The sequence below is a fragment of the Suricata suricatta genome, chromosome 4 (genome assembly GCF_006229205.1).
Source record: "Suricata suricatta isolate VVHF042 chromosome 4, meerkat_22Aug2017_6uvM2_HiC, whole genome shotgun sequence".
NCBI lineage: Eukaryota > Metazoa > Chordata > Mammalia > Carnivora > Herpestidae > Suricata > Suricata suricatta.
This window is the reverse complement of record NC_043703.1, coordinates 44,909,713-44,917,793: the sequence shown is the minus strand read 5'-3', so window position 1 is coordinate 44,917,793 and position 8,081 is coordinate 44,909,713. Positions and strand designations below refer to the sequence as shown.

Genomic DNA, 8,081 nt, shown 5'->3' with positions numbered 1-8,081 from the left:
AACCAAAAAACAGAATCTTAACTACAGAGATAAAACTGATAGAGGTATCTGGGTGGCTCAGTAGGCTGAGCAACTCTTGGTTTCCACTCAGGTCATGATCTCACATATCACGGTTATGAGATCAAACCCTGTGCTGTCAGCATGGAACCTGCTTGGGATTCTCTCACTCTCCCTAGCTCTCTGCCCCTCCCCTACACGTGTGCATGCATACACTCCCTCTCTCTCAAAATAAATAAAGTAAAACTTAAAAAAAATGATGATTACCAGAGAGGAGGTGGGTGGGGGCATGGGTAAAACAAGTGAAGTGCGTTAAGAACACATTTATCATGATGAGCACTGAGTAAGTATAGAATCTTTGTATCACTATATTTACCCCTGAAACTAATATAAAACTGCATGCTAACTATACTGGAAATATTAGTATCACATATAACATATATGTATATATATCATATATACACACTTTGTTTTCTTTTTCATTCATTCGTGGGAGGGGGCATAAAACTCTCCCACCACTAACTGAATTCTGTTTTACTTTTTGTTTCTTGTTTCCATAGATGACAAAATGACAAAGAGTTCCACACACAGACATCTGGACTAGACTAACAGGTAGAATGATTTGGGGGTAACAGTGAGGTCCTGATATTCCCTAAAATCTTCTAACAGATTTTCATATGACTAGTGGACCTTATTTTGCAACTGATATCTTCCTTTTAGCTTTCTGGTATATAGCAGCCATAGAGTAGAATCTCTAAAATCTTGGAAATGATAAATGGAAATCCTTGGAAACTTGATCCTCAAAATGAACATATAATCATGCAGGTATGTATTATCTTCAAAAGAGTTGATCCCAGGGCAACAAAATATTACTGTAACATGTGTAAATGTATAACATAGTTTAAGAATGTCTATATCCCACCATAGGGAATGAGGGTAGGGTGGGATTGGTCTACAAAAGAAGCAAAGAAAAAGAAGATATAATCTGTGATACCATGGAGCTAATGCCACCAGAGAGAGATTATTTTTCAATAGACTTTAAATAAATCTGATCCTACTGACAAAACCATCCCCATTTGAGTTTTCAAGTTATTTTAGTCCTGCTAGCGAGCATTTCATTAACCCAACTTCCCTCTCTTCAGTTCCTCAATCACAATGTAATGCTCTAAATAAGTTTTAGCATATTACTACAATTGCTTGCTTACAGGGATAAAACATGCTAATCACGTGAACATATGTGTTCCTGTTCCCAGAAAGTAATTTCTCATCGTAACCTAAAATTTTTGTTTTGGCCTAGAGCAAATATCATGTCCTCATCAAATCATTACATTTTACTGGGGAAGTTGTTACACTAGGAAATGTAGTACAGCTGTGGGGCTAAATAAAGTGAAATGTTTTGTTGATCACAGCATTCCATCTAGAAGTGTTTTGGGGATTTGTTTTCTATCTATGGAATATGGGAGGAAGTGATATGTGACCAATGGTCCTGGGTCAATAAAATAGTTGTTGATTCTCCACATTCTCCTTTCTTCTTCTCAGCAACCTGGGACCTGTGTGTTCCTTGTGGTGTAACTAAAACTTTGAAGAAGTAGGCAAAGGTCAGGTATGAAGGGATTCAAATTCCTTACTTAGGAAACTGATTAAAGAACTGTTGGAAGATACAGAGTGTAAAAGTCTTAAAGAATCATCTCAGAAGCAGTGCACTAGTTGCAACATGAAAAGTGAATTTCAGGAAGAACAAATAAAGTGGGAGAGTGGGCATTATAGGAACACAAGTAAGAAATGAGAATCTACAGAAAAAGACTGGAACTGGTGACTGAGATACCTGGGTGACATTCAGAGCTATCAAGAAAGTACAACTGACCAACAGAATCAAGGATAATGCTATCATTTCTACTTCTGCAACTGGGAGTATAGTTGAATGCACTATTACCTAAAATGTACTGCAGAAGGAAGTGAAGATCCTCAGCTTCTTTCAGAGATTTCATCTTATGTTTTTATTTTCATCCTTGCATTTGTATAGTTCATTAGAATTTTCAAACTATTCTCAAAGATAGTGTCAAAGCCAGCAATTGAACTAAGACTTTGCTCCAATCTTTGTTTTCTTTTAAATAAAAATCATTACCCTCTATTTTATTTGATGGAAACGTCTTATACACATTTTATATAAATTGCATTTAATACATATTTTAAATTTTCAGAGGTCATGAACTATATCTTTGCTTGTTTTCCATCCTTTTGTTCAATGACATCTATCAGTTCATGTAAAACCCAGATCAAAGTCACATGCATTTGAGCATTTTTTAAATACTTTTATTTTGTATTCTTCCAAGCTTTTATTTAAATTCAAGCTAGTTAATATATAGTGTAGTACTGGTTTCAGGAATAGAATTTAGTGATTCATCACTTATATATAATACCCATCATCACAAGTGCCCTCACTAGTGCCCATCATACATGTAGCCCATCCCCCAACCCACCTCCCTTCCAGCAACCCTCAGTTTGTTCTCTTAGTTAAGAGTCTCAGGGTTTGCCTCCCTCTCTGTTTTTTCTTTCCTTCCCCTATGTTAATATAGTTTGTTTCTTAAATGCCATCTGTGAGTAAAATGATATGTTATTTTTCTTTCTCTGACTTACTTCACTTAGCATTGGACTACATTCTAGTTCCAACTATATCATTGCAAATGGCAAGATTTCATTCTTTTTGATAGATGAGTAATATTCCATTGTGTGTGTACTTGTGTGTGTATACACATACATACATACATACCACCTCTGTTTTATCTACTCATCAGTTAATGGACATTTGGGCTCTTTCCATAATTTGGGTATTATTGATAGTGCTAATATAAACATTGGAGTGCCATGTGCCCCTTTGAATCACCTCTTACATTGTTAGTGGGAATGCAAACTGGTATGACCACTCTGGAAAATAGTATGGAGGTCCCCCCAAAAATTAAAAGTACTACCCTATGGCCCAGCAATTGCATTACTAGGTATTTATCCAAAGGATACAAAAATACTGCACCTTTTCTAACACAGATTTGGGAATTTCTATTTTTTTATGATCATTTAATCACTGTTTCTCTTACTGACTATACATGCCTTTATTTCTTCTTATTGTAGTATCTCTTGGTGTTTGCCAGAATTACTTAGCATTTAAATGAACTAAAAGTGCATTAAATGACTAAATACATGAAACATGTTTTGTTTTTTAAGTTTATTTTATTGTGAGATAAACAGAAAGAATGAAAAGGGAATAACAAAGGAAGACAGAGGACCTGGAGCAGGCTCTGCACCCACAGCAGAGAGCCCCATGCTGGGCTCAAATTAGTGAGCTGCAAGACTGTGACCTGAGCTGAAGTCCAAAGCTCAACCGACTGAGGCATACAGGTTCCCCACCTTTTTTTTTGTATTTTTTATCATCATTCTATTTTATCTGAAGTTTATCCTCTTGTTTCTTCTTTTGGTGTTCATTCATATATATGGTTTTTTGCGATTCTGCTTTCAGCTGTTTTTACTGGACAACAACACACATTAAAATGCTAAGTGTTAAAGAATATATGGAAAGTCTATCAAAAAAAACCTATAACATTTTAAGACACTTTACTCCTATTAACCTCAAGGGATCATTTAATTTCATAAAGCAGGTGACACAATGGCTTCTAGGGCTCCATGCTCAGCAACACACAGCAAAATGACTTGGCCATATTTTTATTCTCTTCTTCTCTTCAGGAACCTCGAAGACAAGAGGTCAATTTAGCCCCATTTTATTCTTAAAAAAAGAATTTAGTGCTCTTGACAGGTGTCAGCTTGTACGTCCTTAGAGACAAATGTTTCCTGTTTGCCATCAAAGATTTTACGGCACAGATGTATGTGGTTTTGCTTCCTCTTCCCGTGTCCCTTACCTTATCCACAGACCGCAATCCTGACCCTCAGAGAGCAACTCCAGAGGCAGCAGAGTAATTCAGTCTCTAGCTACTAAATCAGACTCTTTACCACATGTTTCCTACAGGAATGGCAGCAAACACACTTGGGATGATGTTTCTTACGTGATGTTATAATTTATTCCCTATAAAGTATATGGAAATATTCAACGCAGTACACAGAGTTACCAACTAAGCATGCAATCAGAACACCATCGATGCCATTGATGTCATAATAGGTGCTTTCAAAATTGCATTAAATTTGTTTTAATGGCTTTAAAATCCAGTATCAGAAGTTTGGTAATTTTTCCTACTGAAAATGTTCCAATTTTAAGGATGAGTAACTTAAAACTTCAACAAATATCAAATATAATGATTTACAAAATATTTCTTTCTTTCTGAAACATTTGCTATATATAAATATTATTAACCATTCTTCAGAATTTTCTGGGGAAGCTCTAATAGCTTCTTTGCCAAACGTCACTAAAAATTCTAAAATGTGTTACAGTTAGTCTCATATCATGTAGAGCAAACATCCTAGGAAGACTAGTTGGACATAATCTCCACACAAAGGAGATCACCTATCGTTTTAAATAATGACAAGATCATCAGACTTAAAGGATTTGAGGCCATCTTTTTATCAAGAGAGGATGCACTCTTTCACTTTAAGCCCAGAAAACGTTCCAAAAATGAGAGAGAGGTGGCAATCCATCATGGGCACCTAGCCAGTAAAAATCTGACTTGGGTGGTTCAGGATGGTGACTGCGGGTCATTACCGTTCCACCAGCCACATAGCTATAACAGACAGTTCGGAGTGACAGTTCATCACATGGTCTTCCACCTTATTATCATCCAGAGTGTCATTTTGAGAATCAAATCCATGTTGACAGAACTTTCTTCGGTTTTAACACTGAAAGGAACAAGATGTTCCACCACACCTAGTCCTAAGAGGTAAGCCTTTATCTGACTCCCATTACAATACCAATACTACCAGTTTCACATTCGTCCCGGCAGGACAGGTGAGAAGCTTTTAAGCTGGATGAGTTGGTGGCAGGATAATATCCATTGCTTAAAGAAATATTCCAAAAACATTGTGGATGTTTTCATATCCCTGTTCCAGGAATTCTGGAGCTTAGATCACAGCATCTTGACACGATTCCAATCAAAAACTGGCGCAAATGCCTCTGAGTTTCAGTTGCAGACCATTTCCTCAATGTAGTTATGGACATCTCTATTCATTTCCTCATATCTCTTCTGGGCATATGGAGAAAGCCAGTGCAATAAATTAAAAAACAATGAAATCAACAAATGAGCATGAACAATATTTATAAAATGAAGATCATTTTACAGACACAGTTCTGGCCACATTTTTAGACTGAAGTTTCATATTCACCATCAACCTCAGCAACAATCAGGATAGATCACTGAGTTATGTTTGCAATCATGCTTCTAACAAAGATACTAGGTCCCACGGCCTCAGTGATGGCCTCACAGAAAGTGTTCATATCATACTTCTCCAGGAGGATATGGAAGATATATTTATCTTCACCAAAACCCAAATATATTCAAAGAATTTCTTCCTCATCTCAGAGTCTCCCTCAAGCTCCTTTTTTGTCCTGTTATTAATTCCATCACTCTCCTAGATCAAGTGGTCACTAGTGTTGAACATGTTAGAACACATTCATTTATGTGTTCTATGTATGGATGTATATCTGTTTTCTCATCTTGGTATGAATTTAAGGATGATTTCTATGGTCCTTGGATTGTCGTTGAAGATACTATATTGTAAAAGTTTCATTTGTAATGGATGTTAGAGAACACAATCTGTAAACTGTTGTTCCATTGAAAATTTTCCATTATTACACATTATAATTACTCTCATAATCAGTCTCTCTATAATATATAAAGTATATCAGGAAATTAAGTCTAAAAATAATCTCCATAGCATGTTTTAATTATGAATGATTAATTAACAAAATGTTCTCCCCTACCCAAGATGTATCAACCTGGAATAATCTCAAATCACGTGAACATAGAAAGAAGCGAATGTTTACAGAGTACTATCCTATGCTGTGATCCTAACACCACTTGCCAGAGACACAGAGATGAGTAAGACATTGTCCCAGAACTCACAGTCCAGTGAGGCACATTCATTTTCTCCCTTCATTCACTAAAGTGGCCTATCTTCCTCTTCCTTACACTGGATGCTGACAGAACTTGTACAAGGGAATTGGTGAAAACACAAGCAAAAGAGATAAATGGCAAAACCATTTGAAGTATTCTTTCTTGAGTTGGTTCTTCTCCAAATGACAACTGATAATTAGGCAAGTAAATGAGACCTTACTGAAACAATTGACTTTCTCTGATTAAAATACCATGCAGCATAATGACATATTGCAGAGGGAACAACCTTTTTGCTTTATGCTCACTACTCTTTTGTTGACTTATCATTCAGTATTGGGTAGAGAAGCAGCTACATGCACAAAGTGTAGGGTCAAGAGAAAATTACCCAAAGCTTTATGGGTAATTAGGTTGGGTTATATTAAGCAAGGGAGTATTCATTAGTTACAATGCAAACACTATGTGGTTACTAGACATTCACATCCCGGCATGGTTCCTAGTTCAGCCCATAATTATCTATTCACCAGATGATCAGTTTTGCAGCCCAGTGAAGAAGGAATCCTCTGGAAACACTGTTGTGTCACCCTGAAAACGTGGTGACTAACAGAGCAAGTGAGCTAAGCAAAACTTCATTATTACCGAAGAGGAAAAAGCATCTCTTTGGAATTCTCTTACCCCCAGAAAGAGGCTTATAAATCATTTGAGTAAGTGGTCTCCTGCATGTGATTTGAGGAGTTGCTAAGATGCTCTAAGGTATCAACTGGTCATGGCTCCATTACCACTATAGATTTGTTTCCGCAAATCTTGGTCAAATTTCAAATCAAGAATTACAAGGTAAAACCCTGATTCTTTCAGGAGGCTAGTATTTTAAGTTGGAGTCAGCTAATAATTTAGATAACCATTTAATAAAGGTGACCACATGATTCAGTGTATACAAGACAATCCTAGTTTATACCCCTTGTCATGGCACAATCATTCACTAGCAGTCTGGATGAGATGATAATAAATGATACAACCTATAATTCTAAGACCCAGCTGAGATACGTAGTTTCACATAATGGAAACCACTCTGGCTTATTTAAGTTTTGGAAGAAAAAAGATCTGATTGGTTGAACTAAGACTGTGTATTCAAACTACAGTTGACAGAGAGGAGAGAGAGCTAAAAGGTAGCTTTCAGACAGAGTGCTGCCTCCAAACAAGAGGTTGTGGGCAAACTAACAAAACCAGAAAAAGTTCAGAAATTGAAAAAAAATTTTTTTTAATGATAATCTCTTTTCCCTCTGGCTAATCTCAATGTGTTGAATTATAAATGGATGTGAACAATACATATCTCATAAGGACATGAGGAAACATTAGTTAAATGGAAGAAAGAACCTCAAACCAATAAATTTCTCATTCTTCATAGTGTTACCCAGAAACAATTATTTGTGCATCTGATAAAGACACTAAATTCTATAAGTGGTCAGATGCCCTAAATTTGTTGATAGATCTATAAAGCACTAGAATAATATGATAGTAAAATTGTAAATATTTCTGGAAATTGTATATTAATTTCCCCATTAAAACTCACTTCCTTATAAGAATCCCTAATGTTATTACTAGTACCCTGGTTTATCAGGCATACGTGGCAACCAATGTGTAAAATGGGAAGAATGCTATGATTTGAATTTTTCAGCAATACTTGGATAAAAAATATGTTTATGCAGGAGTGCAAAGCTGCTGTTTGATTTTTAAATGCAAAGTGCTGTTTTCATAAATTATTGAACTCTTTATACAAGATGATGGAAATATTTCATTTCCTATAAAAATCTGGAAAAGGGGTCAGAGACCACCAATGATACATTGAAAAACAAGGGGAAAAAGCTCAGTTCATAGATGGCAAAGCATAGATGGGTGATGGCCATTGAGGAGGGCACATGTTGGGATGAGCACTGGGTGTTGTATTTACAACATGAACCATGGGAATCTACCCTAAAAACCAAGAGCACATTTTACATGCTGTGTGTTAGCTAAATTGACAATAAATTATGTATTTTT

At 36.1% G+C, this 8,081-nt stretch overlaps 1 long non-coding RNA gene across 1 annotated transcript; it reads left to right on the top strand.

Moving 5' to 3' along the window:
- Positions 1-250: 250 nt before the first annotated feature.
- Positions 251-2,133, top strand: LOC115290503. Its single transcript, XR_003908149.1, has 4 exons — positions 251-340; positions 558-609; positions 718-822; positions 1,537-2,133. It is a non-coding gene; the product is annotated as an uncharacterized LOC115290503 (long non-coding RNA).
- Positions 2,134-8,081: the final 5,948 nt, after the last annotated feature.